We start from the raw sequence: 19,645 nt of genomic DNA, 5'->3' as shown, positions 1-19,645 counted from the left end.
GACACTTTTGAATTAAAAATCAATCTTTTATGCATCTTCTTATGCATAAAATCAAAATTGACGAAAATAACTCTTTTGAATTAAAAATAGATTTCTTTATGCATCTTTCTATGCATAAAATAAAATTGATGAGAATAACACTTTTGGATTAAAATAAATTCTTTATGCATCTTTCCATTCATAAATCCAATTTAGTAGGAATTACACTTTTAGAATAAAAGAATTTCTCTTATGCATCTAATTTAAGCATAAAATCATTTATGATAAAAATCACACTTTTAATATAAAAATATATTTTATGCATCTTTTATGCATACCTCTATGCATGAAAATCAAATATGATAAAAGTAACACTTTTATAATAAAAAAATAATCTTTTATGCATACCTCTATGCATGAAAATCAAATACGATAAAAGTAACACTTTTACAATAAAATAATAATCTTTTATGCATACCTCTATGCATGAAAATCAAATACGATAAAAGTAACACTTTTACAATAAAATAATAATCTTTTATGCATACCTCTGCATGAAAATCAATTATGATAAAAGTAACACTTTTATAATAAAAAATAATCTTTTATGCATATCTCTATGCACGAAAATCAAATATGATAAAAGTAACACTTTTACAATAAAATAATAATCTTTTATGCATACCTCTATGCATGAAAATCAAATATGATAAAAGTAACACTTTTATAATAAAAAAATAATCTTTTATGCATACCTCTATGCATGAAAATCAAATATGTTAAAAGTAACACTTTTACAATAAAATAACAATCTTTTATGCATACCTCTATGCATGAGAATCGAATATGATTAAAGTAAAACTTTTATAATAAAAAAAAATCTTTTATGCATAAAAATCAATAATAATGAAAGTAATACTTTTATAATAAAACTAAATTTCTTTTATAAAAATAATCAAAATGCATCTTCTATGCATGAAAATGACACTTTAGAATATAGAATTCATAAGGATTACTCTTTTTGAATAATGAAAGATAATACTTATTTCTAAATTTTTAAAAAATTTTGCCATAACCTCCTTTGTATGGCTGACCATTTTTCAATTTTGAGTCTCTAAAATTAATTAGAAATGCATCAAGAGTATTTAAATCATTCTAAAGTAACATTTTTCTATTTATTTAAGAGAAACATTATGAAAAACTTGAGTTTATTCATTAAACATTCACCTAGGATAAAGAATGGTTGGATTTACTAGAGAAGAGAGGGGAATGCCTTTTGCAATGAGGCATAACATCACTTGCAATTTTAGAGAAGACAAAAAGCATAAAAAACCATAAAAACCATAAAATAAATGGAAAAGAGAAGAATCACCAACTTACTAATGAATTTGAGAGCTTTCCTTTGGCTTGATGGTTTGAGGGTTCAACTCTTGTTTGAGACAAGAGTGGCCACCAATCTTTTGGAAGAGGGAAGGTCAAAAACTAATGAATTATGAGTAAAATTCATTATTTTTGGCACTTGGGAGAGGCAGGGTAACAGTGCAAAAACACTATTAAGTTTCAACAAAGGGGAGGGATTCTGTTTATATGAAAAAGTGAGCCTCTAACCAAGCAAACTGATTCTAGAAATTTCTAGATCAGTTTGGTCAATTTTTGACCATTTTTAGGTCAATTTTGCTCACTTTTTGGATCTAGTTGAAACAGGAGAGAGAAGAGATGAAAATATCTCATTATTTTGGAGTTTAAAACTCATTTAAGCATGTGAAATAGGCGCCTCCTTCATGAGGGAAATTCCCCCATGCAGAGGTGTCAAAAATGCATCATTACTTCTAAATATCTCCCTTTTTTAACTATTAATATTGTCCTTAACTCTTCATCTTATGTGAGTATTTACTCATTTTTGGGGGATTTTTCTTTTATTTCTTCATTTATCTCCTCCCTACATTTGGATGAATCTTATTGGTCCATAGGAACCTTAATTTAAAGTTTTGAAAAAATCTTCACCTCCTGGATAATGCCTCTTGAACAGATTATACTTAATTTCTAATGCACCTTTTGGAAATCTTTCTGAACTTCTATTTCAGAGGAACTTATTTTAATAAGAAGATATATTTTTCCATCCAAAAGTATTTAAAAACTGAATTATCACTCTCTAGAAGATTTTCTCTCTCTAAGCCAAAACTGATAGAAACAAGATCTTTTATATTTCTGAAGAGGGATTTGATTACAAGAGAAGATACTGGACATCATGAGGGGCTAGGGGAGGAATCTTACATTCTACCCCACTTAAAAAATGCGAGATGTCCTCATCTCGCAGGTGGAGTATGATCTTTTTCATCTTCTTCTTCTTCTTCAATCACTTCCAGCGTTACTGCCTTGGAAGTGGACGGCCGATTTGGGAACAACTCTCTTTGACTTCCCCTATTCTGAGGTATAGGTCTTGCATTACTTTGGATTGAAACTGCAGGTTGGATAAAGGGTCTACCTCTGGGATTTCCCTGATTTTGGCGGCAGATAGAACCGTGATTACTCTGGGACGGAAGGGGCTAGAGTCTGGAATCTTAATCTTTGACTTTCTTGCCCTGAAAACCTTAATCCAAAAGGAGTTGGGCAATCCATGCTGCGATGTCCGAACCCTTGATAGTCATAACATTTCACTCTCTTGTTCAAGGGTGGAACTTCTGAAGTTGAAATCCAGGGGAATGAGTTTCGAGAAAAGGACATTTCTTCCATTCTGGGACTTCCCATATCCTGGGTTTGACCCTGATATCTATTAGACGGAGGAAGGTTGGAATCACCTTCTAGGAATAAAAAACTTTTGAAAGGTGATGGTGCTGGCTTTGGCGAGACTTTGATATCAAAGGCTTTGGCGAAATCCTTCGCCATCCGAACTGCTTCGGCCATGGAAATAGGTTTGGTATTCTTGACTAAAGTATCTAATGGCTTGTTCATTCCCCGAATGAACCTGGCCATCAGCTGCTCTTCATCTAATTGAGGGGAATATTTAAGGAGAAGGGCAAAATCCTGATGGTACTCTTCAATTTTTTGGGTTTCCTGCTTTAGTTCCAAGAATTCATTCATCTTAATTTCAAGAAAGCCTGGGGGCAAAATCTCTTTCTGAGGTAAGCCTTGAGATCGGTCCAGGTTTGGGTATTTCGGTCGAAACGGTTTGTCTCGCAGTGGTTTCTCCACGCCACTCTAGCTGTCTCCACTATCTTCAGCCTTGCAAGAGCCATTTTGCTCTTCTCATTGTAACCGGTGACATCGAAGTATTCTTCCATTGATTCGATCCACTTCTCCACAGTCTCGCCCAAGTTTTCCCCTTCACCCTTGAAAGGTCTAGGCTGCGAACTATGAAGAGTTTTACGAACATCCAGGTCGAGCTCTTCTTCATCGAGTTGGGGGTTAACATTTCTACCACGACGACCTCGATCCATGTTCCTATCAATACGAAAATTCTTGTTAAGTCTCTTTATCTAAAATTCAATCCGATTTTTTATTTAACTGATTCCGAGGTTCTTGGCTCCCCACAGAGTCAAGGGATAAAGATACTCATACAGAACGTATTATTAGTTAGCAATTCATTCAGAATTATCTCATTCATATCTTTAACACAATAATGGTCCATCAGACTGAATTTTTCTATCTAAACAATCCTCCATGGGGATTTCAATTTTTCAGATTTTGAATTTATCATCCCTTAACTTGATCCACTGATCAAAAGTTAACAGTAGCAATCTACCAGCACAATCCACTAATCTCATAGTGATTGGCTGAAGTCATTAACGTCATTCCAGTTAAGAACATCATCACAGGGACTCGTCCCATTCATCCTCATTGTGGTTTTACTTAGTTAATTATAATTCACCAAAATTCAAAAATCTTCATTTTTCAATCAGAATCCAAATCAACTCATCAGTTCTCAACCAGAGTAAAAATCATATCAACCACATTCGAATCCATCATCTGGATGGCATTAATGCTTATAATTTCAAGTCTTAGATTTACTCGTATATACTGCCAGTAAAGAGCTGCAGTTATACCTTCAGTATATACGGGTAGTCATGGTTCTTGAAACTATAAGGTAAATACCATCATGTCTAGGTCTCAAGCAAGTCAGGGATTCCATACAATTGCGGTACTTCCATCTGAAGACCGAATTACCAAATTACGAATTTCAGTTTGAATATCAAATTGTATGAATTTTTATCACACAATTACAACCTTTTTGTGCTTCTTGATAAATTTTTGACATATTTGGCTTCTCGGTTGATCCTCATTAGCCAAATAGCTCTGATACCAACTGTAAGATCCCTGTCCCCACCGCGCAATGGATTCGGGGTGCTAACAGCGGAAGTAGCACATCTTGCGCGGGGCAGGGTCCCACACTCGGGGCCTCGCCCATCCACGAATATCTTGGATAGGTGACTAATTCCTCGATTCTTCCAAACCGAACTCGGAAAAACTTCTCTTGCCCGGAAAGCACGGGCGATTCCACCAGGATAACTTTTCCCTAACGTAGTCAAAAGCCTTACTTAACTGAACTGATATGACCGAACTCGTAAGTTCCATAGTCAGATTCAAGGGACAGATTGCACTTGGATCATAGAGACCAACGCTTTTTTCCTCATTGAGAGGCACAGCCGTTGATCCTTTTTCCATAGAACAATTTTTGTCCGGGATTTACTTCATCTATTGAACTAAACAGAAATTGAGTCTCGATTTACGGATCCATCAGTCCAGCCTAACCCCATCCAGTCCCATGGGTTAGCCAACCGCCCAACCACTGTAGTGATGGGATCCAATTAGGAATTTGGTTAGGTTTTGTCCCGGGTACCAGGGAAAAGAGTTCCCAGGCCCCCTAGCCGGATGCTCATGCAAATTTAACTCCAGTCACACCACTTACACACCCAATATGAAATTGCCTTTTTCCTAGATTCAAATGTATTTAATTCAATCATTTAAAGAAATCATAGTGTCAGTGATCATAAACTTCCAAGTATCCAGTTGAATCTTATTTCCAATCATTCCTTCATCGGAGTATCTATGGCATCATTGGCAACCAGAACGCTCACCACCTGTTCACTCAGGGGCCTTTTCTATAGTTCCTAGCTCATAGTACCCGGCGGATAATCACTTATAAAATCAAGATGGAATCCTCGTTGAAGATCAGCAAGATCAACCAATAGATCCATATAAAAGAGCCATGGACTCATCCGTGAGGACCAGCAAGGTCAATCAACCAGATCCATGCGCAGTTTCAGAAAACAACTCTTACTCCTTATTCCAATATCTTCCACGACTCACGTGTGGGTATCTTCGGCGACGCAGAGCCTGAGCACCGTATGGTCAGCACCCTCTAGGATCCTTCGCAGGTCACCTAGCGCTTCACTCATAGGCCGCTTCCTTGGTCCCTCATCCACCGTACCAGAAGCTCACCATTTAAATTGAACCGAGGCTGGTCAAGACCTCGGCCGACCTTGCTACGCGAGATGTCCTCCATTGACTCTCCGTCTCAGCAGTTGCAACTTTATCAGGTAGGTCTTCACGACCACATTCTCAAGATAGTCAAAATGCTTCCCCAGCATTCTTGACATAAAACAGTCATTTAGAAACAGATCACAAATACAATTTCTATAATGAATTCACATCTTTCCAGTTTGTTCCACATCAATCTATATTACTTAACCCAAACCCAATTCATAAGTGTATCCATTCTTGACCAGATACATCATTTTCCATCCCATCTCATCAAATTCATTCACTTCACAGAACATCCATTCCTATCTTTCTTAATTTACATTACGTCTCATCACATCCATTTCTCATTACATCTCATTCGTTCACATATTATACTATTCATTTCACATTCTGATTCACTTGACATCTCATCTCATCCATTCGTTCATATCGACTTCATATCCATTAACATACATATTCGCATTCATATATCCACACATACATCCACATTCGTACATCTACATCCATACATCCACATCCACATCTACATTCATACATCCACATTCACATTCACATCCATACATCCATACCCACATTCCACATTCATACATCCATATCCACATTCCACATTCATACATCCACATCGATATCTACATTCATACATCCACATTCACATTCACATCCATACATCCATACCCACATTCCACATCCATACATCCATATCCACATTCCACATTCATACATCCACATCCACATTCATACATCCACATCCACATCCACATTCACATTCACATATCCACATTCCACTTCCTCATTCACATTCACATACATCCACATCCACATTCCATATCTACATCCATATCCCCATTCACACATCCACATTCACATTCACACACATCCACATTCACATCCATACATCCATATCCACATTCCACATCCTCATTCACATTCACATACATCCACATCCACATTCCATATCTACATCCGTATCCACATTCCATATCCACATCCGTATCCACATTCACACATCCTCATTCACATTCACATACATCCACATCCACATTCCATATCTACATCCATATCCACATTCACATCTACATCATTTCTTTCACATACATATAACTACATCCATTCTTTCACATACATACATCTCTATCTATTCCTCGTTCATTTTCATCTATTTGATTCGTTTCACATCCTCATATCTATTTATAGAATACAAGAGAATTCTTATTTTTGATATAAGATTTCTTTACGCATCTATTTATGCATAAATTCCATTTTAAGGAGACTAACACTTTCGAAATAGAAATCAATCTTTTATGCATCTTCCTATGCATAAATTCATTTTAAATGAGAATGACACTTTTGAATTAAAAATCAATCTTTTATGCATCTTCCTATGCATAAAATCAAAATTGACGAAAATAACTCTTTTGAATTAAAAATAGATTTCTTTATGCATCTTTCTATGCATAAAATTAAAATTGATGAGAATAACACTTTTGGATTAAAATAAATTCTTTATGCATCTTTCCATTCATAAATCCAATTTAGTAGGAATTACACTTTTAGAATAAAAGAATTTCTCTTATGCATCTAATTTAAGCATAAAATCATTTATGATGAAAATCACACTTTTAATATAAAAGAATCTATTATGCACCCATTTATGCATAAAAATCAAATATGATAAAAGTAACATTTTTACAATAAAATAATAATCTTTTATGCATACCTCTATGCATGAAAATCAAATATGATAAAAGTAACACTTTTATAATAAAATAATAATCTTTTATGCATACCTCTATGCATGAAAATCAAATACAATAAAAGTAACACTTTTATAATAAAATAATAATCTTTTATGCATACCTCTATGCATGAAAATCAAATATGATAAAAGTAACACTTTTATAATAAAAAAATAATCTTTTATGCATACCTCTATGCATGAAAATCAAATATGATAAAAGTAACACTTTTATAATAAAATAATCATTTTTTATGCATACCTCTATGCATGAAAATCGAATATGATTAAAGTAACACTTTTATAATAAAAAAATAATCTTTTATGCATACTTTTATGCATAAAAAAAATCTTTTATGCATACCTCTATGCATGAAAATCAAATACGATAAAAGTAACACTTTTACAATAAAATAATAATCTTTTATGCATACCTCTATGCATAAAAATCAAATATGATAAAAGTAATATTTTTATAATAAAATAATAATCTTTTATGCATACCTCTATGCATGAAAATCAAATATGATAAAAGTAACACTTTTATAATAAAATAATAATCTTTTATGCATACCTCTTTGCATGAAAATATAATATGGTAAAAGTAACCATTTTATAATAAAAAAATAATCTTTTATGCATACCTCTATGCATGAAAATCAAATACGATAAAAGTAACACTTTTACAATAAAATAATAATCTTTTATGCATACCTCTATGCATGAAAATCAATTATGATAAAAGTAACACTTTTATAATATAAAAAATAATCTTTTATGCATACCTCTATGCATGAAAATCAAATATGATAAAAGTAACACTTTTACAATAAAATAATAATCTTTTATGCATACCTCTATGCATGAAAATAAAATATGATAAAAGTAACACTTTTATAATTAAAAAATAATCTTTTATGCATACCTCTATGCATGAAAATCAAATATGATAAAAGTAACACTTTTACAATAAAATAATAATCTTTTATGCATACCTCTATGCATGAAAATCGAATATGATAAAAGTAACACTTTTATAATTAAAAAATAATCTTTTATGCATACTTTTATGCATAAAAATCAATAATAATAAGAGTAATACTTTTATAATAAAACTAAATTTATTTTATACAAATAATCAAAATGCATCTTCTATGCATGAAAATGACACTTTAGAATATAGAATTCATAAGGATTACTCTTTTTGAATAATGAAAGATAATATTTTTTTCCAAATTTTTGAAAATTTTTGCCATAACCTCCTTTGTATGGCTGATCATTTTTTAATTTTAAGTCTCTCAAATTAATTAGAAATGCATCAAGAGTATTTAAATCATTCTAAAGTAACATTTTTCTACTTATTTAAGAGAAACATTATGAAAAACTTGCATTTATTCATTAATCATTCACCTAGGATAAAGAATGGTTGGATTTACTAGAGAAGAGAGGGGAATGCCTTTTGCAATGAGGCATAACATAACTTGCAATTTTAGAGAAGACAAAAAGCATAAAAAACCATAAAAACCATAAAATAAATGGAAAAGAGAAGAATCACCAACTTACTAATGAATTTGAGAGCTTTCCTTTGGCTTGATGGTTTGAGGGTTCAACTCTTGTTTGAGACAAGAGTGGCCACCAATCTTTTGGAAGAGGGAAGGTCAAAAACTAATGAATTATGAGTAAAATTCATTGTTTTTGGCACTTGGGAGAGGCAGGGTAACAGTGCAAAAAAACTATTAAGTTTCAACAAAGGGGAGGGCTTCTATTTATAGAAAAAAGTGAACCTCTAACCAAGCAAACTGATTCTAGAATTTTCCAGATCAGTTTGGTCAATTTTTGACCATTTTTAGGTCAGTTTTGCTCACTTTCTAGATCTAGTTGAAACAGGAGAGAGTAGAGATGAAAATATCTCATTATTTGGGAGTTTAAAACTCATTCAAGCATGTGAAATAGGTGCCTCCTTCATGAGGGAAATTCCCCCATGCAGAGGTGTCAAAAATGCATCATTACTTCTAAATATCTCCCTTTTTTAACTATTAACCTTGTCCTTAGTCAACTCTTCATCTTATGTGAGTATTTACTCATTTTTGGGAGATTTTTCTTTTATTTCTTCATTTATCTCCTCCCTACATTTGGATGAATCTTATTGGTCCATAGGAACCTTAATTTAAAGTTTTGAAAAAATCTTCACCTCCAGGATAATGCCTCTTAAACAGATTATACTTAATTTCTAATGCACCTTCTGGAAATCTTTTTGAACTTCTGTTTAGGGGAACTTATTTTAATAAGAAGAGATATTTTTCCATCCAAAAATATTTAAAATTTGAATTACCACTCTCTAGAAGATTTTCTCTCTCTAAGCCAAAACTGATAGAAACAAGATCTTTTATATTTCTGAAGAGGGATTTGACTACAGGGGAAGATACTGGACATCATGAGGGGCTAGGGGAGGAATCTTATAGGATGCATAAAAGATTCATTTTTATTTCAAAAGTGTTACACTCATTAAAATTAAATTTATGCATCGGAAGGATAGATGATTGGATAGATGTGATGTGAATAGTAGTGATGAGAATATGAGGTGAGTAGATGTGATGAGATAAGATGTGAATCAGATAGATGATTGGAGAGATGTGATGTGAATAGAAGTGATGAGAATATGAGGTGAGTAGATGTGATGAGATAAGATGTGAATCAGATAGATGATGATTGGATGGGTGGATGTGATGTGAATTAGATAGATGCGAATGGATGGATGGATGTGATGTGAATAGAGGTAATGAGATGTGAGGTGAATAGATGTGAGATGTGATGTGAATTAGATAGATGGGAATGTGAATCAGATAGATGGGAATGAATGAATGGATGGATGTGATGTGAATAGAGATGATGAGAATGTGAGGTGAATAGATGTGAATTGGATGGATAGATGTGATGTGAATTAGATAGATGTGAATGGATGGATGGATGTGATGTGAATTAGATAGATGTGAATGGATGGATGGATGTGATGTAAATAGAGGTGAATAGATGTGATGAGATAAGATGTGAATCAGATAGATGATGAATGAATAGATGAGATGTGATGTCATGTGAATCAGAATGTAATTTGAATGATATGGGATGGGGTTAGGATGGACTGATGGATCCCTAAATTGAGACTCAATTCTGTTATGGTACGATAGATGAAGTAAATCCCAGACAAAAATTGTTCTATGGAAAAGAATCAACGGCTGTGCCTCTCAACAATGAGGAAAACAGCGTTGGTCTCTATGATCCAAGTGCAATCTTTTCTCTGATCTGACTATGGGACTCACGGGTTCGGTCAGAATAGTTCAATTACTTAAGGCTTTTGACTACGTTAGAGAAACGTTATCCTGGAGGAATTGCTCGTGCTTTTTGGGCAAGGGGAGTTTTTTCCATGTCAGTTTTGGAAGAACTGATGGATTAGTCTCTTGTTCGGATATCCGTGGCCAAGGCCTTGAGTGTGGGACCCTGGCCCGCGCAAGAAGTGATACTTCCGCTGCTAGCATCCCTGAATTCGTTGCATGGTAGGGACAAGGATCTTACAGCTGGTATCAGAGCAATTTTGGCTAAAGTGGATCAACCGAGAAGCCAAGAATGTCATAAATTTAAGAAGTAGCAGTAAAAGGTTGGAATTGTGTGATGAAACTCATATAAATTGATATTCAGAATGAAATTCCTAAATCGATAATTAGGTCTTCAAAAGGAAGTACTGCATGTATATGGAATTCCTAACTTGTTTGAGGCCAAGAAATGATGGTATTTACCTTATAGTTCCAAGGACCGTGACTACCCGTATATACCGAGGATATAACAGCAGCTCTTTACTGGCACTATATACGAGTAAATCTAAGATCTTGAAATTATAAGCTAAAATGCTATCTAGATGATGAATTCAAATGTGGTTGATATGATTTTTAAATTCTAATTAAGAACTGATGAGTTGAATTGGATTCTGATTGAAAAAATGATTATTCTTGAATTTTTGGTTGAAAAGCGATAAACTGAGCAAAACCACAATGAGGATGAATGGGACGAGTCCATGTGTTGATATTAACTGGAATGACAATAATGCCTTCAGCAAATCACTATGAGATTAGTGGATTGTGCTGCTGCCTGACAGATTTCTACTGTTAACTCTTGACCCAGTGGATCAAGTTAAGGGATGTCAAATTAAAAATCTCAATAATTAAAAATTCCCATGAAGGACTGTTCAGTTAGAAAGTTCGGTCTAATGGACCATTAATGTGATAAGGATTTGAATGTTATAATCTGAGTGAATTGTTATCTAATGATGAGTTCTATATAAGGGATCTTTATCCCAGGATTCTATTGGGTTCACCAAACTATAAGGAACCCCAGAATCAGTTGGATCTTAAGGAAAAGAGTTATCCTCTAATTTTTGCGAGATGAGAACATCTCGCGTTTTTTTAAGTGGGGTAGGATGTAAGATTTCTCCCTCCATCTTTTGAGGTGTACAGGTGTAAGAACCTAGAGGAATCGTCCGTGCTTTCCGGGCAAGGGAAGTTTTTTTCGGGTCAGTTTTGGAAGAACTGATGGATTAGTCTCTTGTCCGGATATCCGTGGGTGGCCAAGGCCCCGACGAGTGTGGGACCTTGGCCCGCGCAACAAGTGATACTTTGGCTGCTATCATCCCTGAATTCCTTGCGCGGTGGGAACATGGATCTTAAAGCTGCTCGTATCAGAGAGATTTTGGCTAAAGTGGATCAACCGAGAAGCTAAGAATGTCATAAATTTAAGAAGCAGCAGTAAAGGTTGGAATTGTGTGATGAAACTCATATAAATTGATATTCAGAATGAAATTCCTAAATTGATAATTGGGTCTTCAGATGGAAGTACTGCAATTATATGGAATCCCTGACTTGCTTGAGGCCTAGACATGATGGTATTTACCTTATAGTTCCAAGGACCGTGACTACCCGTATATACCGGGGATATAACCGCAGCTCTTTACTGGCACTATATACGAGTAAATCTAAGATCTTGAAATTATAAGCTAAAATGCTATCCAGATGATGAATTCGAATGTGGTTGATAAGAATTAGATAGATGGGAATGAATGGATGGATGGATGTGATGTGAATAGAAGTGATGAGAATATGAGGTGAATAGATGTGATGAGATAAGATGTGAATCAAATAGATGATTGGATAGATGTGATGTGAATAGAAGTGATGAGAATATGAGGTGAATAGATGTGATGAGATAAGATGTGAATCAGATAGATGATTGGATAGATGTGATGTGAATAGAAGTGATGAGAATATGAGGTGAGTAGATGTGATGAGATTAGATGCAAATCAAATAGATGATTGGATAGATGTGATGTGAATAGTAGTGGATTATGAGGTGAATAGATGTGATGAGATAAGATGTGAATCAAATAGATTATTGGAGAGATGTGATGTGACTAGAAGTGATGAGAATATGAGGTGAATAGATGTGATGAGATAAGATGTGAATCACATAGATGATGATTGGATGGATGGATGTGATGTGAATTAGATAGATGCAAATGGATGGATGGATGTGATGTGAATAGAGGTGATGAGATGTGAGGTGAATAGATGTGAGATGTGATGTGAATCAGATAGATGGGAATGAATGAATGGATGGATGTGAGATGTGATGTGAATCAGATAGATGTGAGATGTGAATAGATGTGAGATGTGATGTGAATCAGATAGATGGGAATGAATGAATGGATGGATGTGATGCGAATAGAGATGATGAGAATGTGAGGTGAATAGATGTGATGAGATAATATGTGAATTAGATAGATGATGATTGGATGGATAGATGTGATGTGAATTAGATAGATGCGAATGGATGGATGGATGTGATGTAAATAGAGGTGAATAGATGTGATGAGATAAGATGTGAATCAGATAGATGATGAATGAATAGATGAGATGTGATGTCATGTGAATCAGAATGTAATTTGAATGATATGGGATGGGGTTAGGATGGACTGATGGATCCCTAAATTGAGACTCAATTCTGTTATGGTACGATAGATGAAGTAAATCCCAGACAAAAATTGTTCTATGGAAAAGAATCAACGTCTATGCCTCTCAATGAGTGAGGAAAAAAGCGTTGGTCTCTATGATCAGAGAAGGAGGGGGTGGAGAGAGAATAAAATGGAAAAGAGGAGAGGAGAGAGGGAGTCCTCTCTCCCTCTCTATTTGGCGCACGCGGGGGACCGGGGGGGGGCTGTAGGCGGGTGAAAAAAACGCTACCCCCCATTAAATTTTTTTTTCATAAGCTTTGACATTAAAGCTTTTTAAAAAACGGCTTTATTTAAAGATTTTGGATTTTGTTTTAAAAAAGGGTTTTTTAATTTAAAAGCTAGGAAAAAAGCCACAAAAAAAATTGAGATAAAAAATTCTCTGAAATATTTTGAGTTTTTTTTCTTGAAACCCTTTGGCTTTCCGCATTCCCAAGAGACCTTTTGGCTTTCCGAATTCCAAAAAATCTTTTGACCTTTCAGATTTTGAAAACTTTTAACCTTTCACATTTTGATTTTTTTTGTCTTTTCATTTTCCTCAAACTATTGGCTTTCCATATTCTGGAAAAATCGTTGGGATTTCAAAATTTTTTGACCGTTCGTATTCTAATGCGTTCAGGGTAAATTAAAAGTTTTTAAAAAATTCATGAAAATTAGTGGAAAATTAGACAAATGTTATTTTAATTTCAAGAAAATGCGGGGTTGGTGATTGGCATGTAGTGTGTCTATTCGAGCACGTGTGACCATTCAAATTCCTTTAAAATATATATTTTTTTGACCTAAAAATTTAGGAAATCTATTAAAATTAAAAATTTTCATTGGATTTGAGAATTGTCAGGCGAAATTGGAAGTTTCATGAACGATGGGATTCTCAGAAAAAATTAGAAATTATTTTTAGAAATCATAAAAAATTGATATTTTTAAAATATCAATGGTATTTTGGTAAATCTAAATTGCTTAAAATTTTCTGGAAAAATATAGGTTTGGAATGCCATAAGATAGGTTTGGTGGAATTCAAAATTGTGAGGCCCTATAAAATTAGAAAAATTTTAGAAAATATCATGATAATTCTTTTCTTGAGAATTTAATATTTTCAAGGGTTATTTAATGTTGAAGTACGTTTTCTCGTGCTGACATTAGATAGATGCAGGTCATTTGCATATTATTAATACGATTATATCTCGTATTAGTAGATATTTCTATTTGGATTAATTCTAAACGATGTTTTCATGATTTTTTACCATTGTTTAGCCATTCTTTTTGGACATGTTCCTTAATTTTTTCAATGATGGCTATAATCTGTGTTCAAAGTGTGTCTCACCTTTGACACTTGTCCATGATAATTTATTTTGCACTCGTTTAAGTGTGGTCTATGCTTAATTTCTTAAGCCTAAGACAAATTCTATCATGGGTTAGTTGATTGGTTTGTTTTGGTGGATTTTATTGGATGTTTTCCAAGTTTTATATGGACTTATCAGGTTCTGCCTAGATCACTTGTATCTACGGGTTTTTTAATGAGTGTTACACACATGTGTTTCACTTGCTTACTTTGGAATTTCGCTTGAATGACACCATGTTCATATACTCCGGACTGATGAGTTGGCCACCAATTTTAATGTTTCTTTTGGCATGATTAATGTTCATTAGATAGTATGCATTGATTTTTATGATCAACTACGGTTTTTCATGGATTTGAGGAGCTTCTATGCTTTTATCCATGGTTTTATAAGAATCTTTTGATCTTTTGGATAATTTTATGTGCTTTGAAGGTAGCATTTGCCTGTATTTTTTGCACGTAATTTTAGAGTATATTTCTTGTACTTTTGTACATATTCCAACTTAGATACCTAGTTGCTTATATATCTAGGTGAATTGTTATTTTTCTACCCTAACTTTATTGAGTTTATTGGGTAGTTATCATTAGAAAGGCGCCAATAATTCAAAATTCTTTTCTAATGATGTACTCGAAAAGAGTTATTCCTTGATGTGGTCTCAGGAATATAGAGACAGGTTTTAGTATGTGAAAGTTTGGGATAAGGCCATCTTATTTCTTTTATAAAGGATTTTATTCATATCTCCTAGACGGCATACTTGGAAGTTTCAAATTGGTAAGGTATGTATGGGTGGTATCATGGTGGTATGGGTGGTATGGGACGCTAGCGATCCCTCACTAATTCATTAGTTTTTGACCATTTCCTCTTCAAAAGAATTGGTGGCCACTCTTGTTGCAAACAAGAGTAGATCCCTCAAACCATCAAGCCAAAAGGAAAGGAAATCCTACTTTATTCCATTTAATGGTTTTCTAATTTTTGTTTTCTTTAAAATGGAAAATGGTGCTATGCCTTGTTGGAAAGGCTTTCCCCCTCTCTTCATTCTTGAATTCAGCCTTTCTTTATCCTAGATGTGTAATCAAATTGTTAGAATTAAACTTTTCATATTGTTTCTCTTTAAAAAGTAAAATTTGATTAGTTTAGAATGCTTTAAACCATTTGGGATAATTTCTAAGTAACTTGAGAATGAAAAAAATTAAAAAATGGTCAGCCATACAAAGGAGGTTATGGAAAAAATTTCTTAAATTTTGTGAAATAAGTTTTATCTTTTATTATTCAAAAATAGTAATCCCCACCACTTGTGTATTCTAAAAGTGTTATTTTTATTCTATGCATAGAAAAATGCATATTAGAAAATTTTTTATTATAAAAGTGTTATTTTCATTAGAATTAATGTCTATGCATAGAAAGATGCATATTGGGAATATTTTGATTATAAAAGTGTTACTTTTATCAAAATTGATTTTTATGCATAAATAGATGCATAAAAGAATTTTTTTATTATAAAAGAGTTAATTTCATTAAAATTGAATTTATACATAAATAGATGCATAAAAGAATTTTTTTATAAAAGCATTACTTTCATTAATTTTGATTTTATGCATAGAAAGATGCATAAAGAAATTTATTTTTATTTCAAAAGAGTTATTCTCATCAATTTTGATTTTATGCATACAAAGATGCATAAAGATTTTTTTTTTATTTCAAAAGAGTTATTCTCATTAAAATTGAGTTTATGCATAAAAATATGCATAAAAGATTTATTTTTATTTTGAAAGTGTTATTCTCCTTAAAATTGAATTTATGTATAAATAGATGCATAAACGGATTTTTATAAAAGTATTATTTTCCCACTGAAGTTGTTCTTATGCATAAATAGATGCGTAAAGAATCTTTATATCAAAAATAAGAATTCTCTTACATTCTATAAATAGATGTGATAAGATGTGATGAGAATCAGATAGATGAGAATGAATAGAGGATGGATGTGATGAGAATAGAAGTGATGAGTATGAGAGGTAAATAGATGTGATGAGATGGGATGCAAACCAGATAGATGTGAAAGAATGGATGGATGGATGTGATGAGAATGAAAGGTAAATAGATGTGATGATATGTGATGCGAATCAGATAGATGGGAATGAATGGATGGATGGATGGATGCGATGAGAATAGGAGTGATGAGAATGTGAGGTGAATAGATGTGATGAGATGTAATGCGAATCAGATAGATGGGAAAGAATGGATGGATGGATGTGATGAGAATAGAAGTGATGAGAATGAAAGGTAAATAGATGTGATGATATGTGATGCGAATCAGATAGATGGGAATGAATGGATGGATGGATGCGATGAGAATAGGAGTGAGGAGAATGTGAGGTGAATAGATGTGATGAGATGTAATGCGAATTAGACAGATGGGAAAGAATGGATGGATGGATGTGATGAGAATAGAAGTGATGAGAATGAAAGGTAAATAGATATGATGATATGTGATGCAAATCAGATAAATGTGAATGAATAGATGAGATGTGATGTCATGTGAATCAGGATGTAAATGAATGATATAGGATGTGAATGAATGTGATAACATGTGAATCGGGATGTAAATGAATGATATAGGATGTGAATGAATGTGATAACATGTGAATCGAGATGTGAATGAATGATAAGGGACGTGAATGAATGTGTTAACATGTGAATCGGGATGTGAATGAATGAGATGTGATGCGAAATGGATGTGATAAGATGCGATGTAAACTGGATAGATGTTAATGTATGTGAAGTGATGAGATGTATGGGTAGATGCAAGTGGATAAGATCTGATGAGGATAAATGAGGAAATAAGTGACGAGATAGAAAAAGATGTGATTACATGAGAATGGGAATACTTATGAAATGAATGTGGATTGATGTGGGTTGATGTGTGGATAATGTGGGTTGACATGAATGGATGTATGGATGATGTGGGTTGATGTGTAGATGATGTGGGTTGACGTGAATGGATGTATGGATGATGTGGATTGATGTGTGGATAATGTGGATTGATGTGGATGGATATATGGATGATATGGATTGATGTGTGGGTAATGTGGATTGACGTGAATGGATGTACGGATGATGTGGATTGATGTGTGGATAATGTGGATTGATGTATGGAAGATGTGGATGGATGTGTAGATAATGTGGATTGATGTGGATGGATGTATGGATTAATGTGGATGATGTGGATGGATGTATGGATGATGTGGATTGATGTGTGGGTAATGTGGATTGACGTGAATAGATATATGGATGATATGGGTTGATGTGTGGATAATGTGGATAATGTGGATGGATATATGGATGATATGGGTTGATGTGAATGGATGTATGGATGATGTGGATTGATGTGTGGATAATGTGGATTGATGTGGATGGATGTATGGATGATGTGGATTGACGTGTGGATTGATGTGGATAGATGTATAGAAGATGTGGATAGATGTGTGGATAATGTGGATTGATGTGGATGGATGTATGGATGATGTGGATTGATGTGTGGATGATGCGATTGGATGTGATTTGATGTGGGAATGATGTGATGTGATAGGGATTGATGAAAAAAAATTTGTGGGAAGTTGAGAAACGATGGGGACTAATGTGAAAGGATGTGGAGTGATAAGAAAAAATGGAAATATTGTTGGAATGTGAAATCTGTTTTTAAATGACCGTTTTATGTCAAGAATGTTGGGGAAGCATTTTGACCATCTTGTGAATGAGGTCATGGAGACCTATCTGTTAAAGTTGCAACTGCTAGACGGAGAGTCAACGGAGGACATCTCGCGTAGCAAGGTCGGCCGAGGTCTTGACCAGCCTTGGTTTGATTTAAATGGTGAGCTTTCGGTACAGTGGATGAGGGACCAAGGAAGCGGCCTATGAGTGAAGTGCTAGGTGACCTGCGAAGGATCCTAGAGGGTGCTGACCATACGGTGCTTGGGCTCTGGGTCGCCAAAGATACCCACACGTGCGTCGGGGAAGATATTCGAACAAGAAGTAAGAGTTGTTTTCTGAATTCGGGTATGGATCTAGTTGATTGACCTTGCCAGTCCTCAACGGATGAGTCCATGGCTCTTTTATATGGATCCGTTCGTTGATCTTGCTGATCTTCAACGGAGATTCCATTTTGTTATGTGAATATATTGCCGGTTACTATGAGCTAGGAACTATTGAAAAGGCCCCTGAGTGGACAGGTGGTGAGAGCGTTCTCGTTTGCCAATGATGCCATAGGTACACCGAAAGGAATGATTGGAAATAAGGATTCAACCGGAGATTTTGAGGATTGTGATCAGTGACACAATGGTTTCATTATATGACTATTTCATTAAATGATTTTGAGATTGTGATCAGTGACAATGGTTTCATTAAATGATTGTTTTAAAGATAGCTGATGCTGAGAAAAAGGCAATTTCATATTGGGTGTGTAAGTGGTGTGACTAGTTTTAAGTGCATGAATATCCGGCTAGGGGGCCAGGGAACTCTTTTCCTTGGTACCCGGGACAAAACCTAACCAAATTCTTAATTGGATCCTATCACTACAGTGGTTGGGCAGTTGGCTAACCCATGGGACTGGATGGGGTTAGAGGCAAGACTGATGGATCCCTAAATTGAGACTCAATTCTGTTCTGGTTCAATAGATGAAGTAAATCCCGAACAAAAATTGCTCTATGGAAAAGAATCAACGGCTGTGCCTCTCAATGAGGAAAAAAGCGTTGGTCTCTATGATCCAAGTACAATCTTTTCCCTGATCTGACCATGGGACTTACGGGTTTGGTCAGATCAGTTCAGTTAGTGAAGGCTTTTGACTACATTAGAGAAAAGTTATCGTGGAGGAATCGCCCGTGCTTTCTGGGCAAGGGAAGTTTTTCCGGGTTTGGTTTTGGAAGAACCGATGGATTAGTCTCTTGTCCGGATATCCGTGTGGGCGAGACCCCGAGTGTGGGACCCTGCCCCGCGCAAGAAGTGCTCCTTCCGCCTAGCACCCCTGAATTCATTGCGCGGTGGGGATAGGGACCTCACAAGATGGGG

This window comes from Cibotium barometz, chromosome 17, assembly GCF_041138505.1.
Source record: "Cibotium barometz isolate CiBa-2024 chromosome 17, ASM4113850v1, whole genome shotgun sequence".
Lineage (NCBI taxonomy): Eukaryota > Viridiplantae > Streptophyta > Polypodiopsida > Cyatheales > Cibotiaceae > Cibotium > Cibotium barometz.
Note: the sequence above shows the minus strand (reverse complement) of the source record.